Source organism: Sinocyclocheilus anshuiensis, unplaced genomic scaffold, assembly GCF_001515605.1.
Source record: "Sinocyclocheilus anshuiensis isolate Anshui unplaced genomic scaffold, SAMN03320099.WGS_v1.1 scaffold1260, whole genome shotgun sequence".
Lineage (NCBI taxonomy): Eukaryota > Metazoa > Chordata > Actinopteri > Cypriniformes > Cyprinidae > Sinocyclocheilus > Sinocyclocheilus anshuiensis.
In genome coordinates this window covers 26946-28261 of record NW_015546079.1, presented here as the reverse complement: position 1 = coordinate 28261, position 1316 = coordinate 26946, and the positions used below count along the sequence as shown (strand labels likewise).

The 1316-nt window shown below is 36.8% G+C and overlaps 1 protein-coding gene across 1 annotated transcript in view; it reads left to right on the top strand.

Moving 5' to 3' along the window:
* LOC107699931 (intermediate filament family orphan 1-like) overlaps positions 1-1316 on the top strand; it is a 17531-nt gene that overhangs the window by 13439 nt on the left and 2776 nt on the right. The gene's annotated exons all lie outside the window — the stretch shown is intronic.

Here is a 1316-nt window from a genome sequence, read left to right as displayed (position 1 = left end):
ACAGACGTGACGTAATGACGCAGTGCCATGCTCGAATTTCCCGCGAAAACCTACCCGTACCACTCAAATTAGAAAACATTATTATAAGCTAACTGTTGTGAATCGGGCTAAAGTAAGGCGATAGTTTTGAACACTGGCTGGTTATGTACTTGCTCAAATATTGATTTCGGATCATTTTTAACCAAAAAAAGTTACGGACTGCAGCTTTAATATTTAAAAAAAATGGACAGTCAAAATCATGGAAGAGGAATAACTGATAGAAAGGATCTCCAAGACTTTTGATTAGAATCCAAGAATGTTATTGGTGCACCAGTTTACTTTTTAATGTTTACCTAATTCATCTAAATTAATTAATTCACAACTTGTTTTCCAGCAAGGATATCATAAACATCTTAACAAGAAGATTCAATGAGAAGCAACATCAAATAAGCCTTTTGACAGAAATCTAATCCAGTTTTGCGAGGTTTATGGTTCTAAAACATTTAATAACAAAAATGAACTTAATAGCTTATTAATTAAGCTTTTTTATACAATGATACTTGTTTTTAGCATAAACCTAAAATTAAGTTGCATTTGTATAAAATCAAGTTATGTAGTGTGTAGTTTCTCTCTATTTTAAAAGTAACTTCCATCTCACCCAGCATTATGCCCTGCTTTATATCATAATAATTCATATCATTCTCATATTTCTTTCCTCTTATTGTAACTCTTGGCACTTGAATTGTAATTTCCACCATACCATTGCATTCTTTCCTCAGGCACTCTCTCTCTCTCCTCCTGTCTGTCTCTCTTTCTTTTTCATGAATTTCTTAATGTATGTGGTGAACTGCTGAGTATTCCTTCATCTCTCAGGGTTGGCAGCTCTAACAGAAGCCAGGCAGTGGCAGCTTCACAAAATTCGACACAGGATGAAACTCAGATTCACATGCTCGCTCAGAGTGTCCAAAGGAGAATAGGATTCTACCGGTCATCCAGTCATGGGGTTCACTCACAGGACGCATGCAAACACACACACACACACTGCTCATATTTAGGTCAGGGTACTCGGTCCAGTTTGCTGGGGGGGCAGTTCGATACTAAACATTACTGACATTAGTTAATGCGATGTTGGCTGGAAGTGTGTTGCATTTCATGGAAAGCTCAAAGGATTCAAAGTGTTTAGAGTTTTCCATCAGCGGGGTCATTAATCTAGTATTTTATTTTCCCTCTGGTAAAATCTCATCTGCTGGTGATTGCTTATGCTTCAGCATGAGATAATGTGTTTGTGGGCTTTCTCTCTCTCTCTCTCTCTTTAGTAATATTAGGTTCGTTTTTAT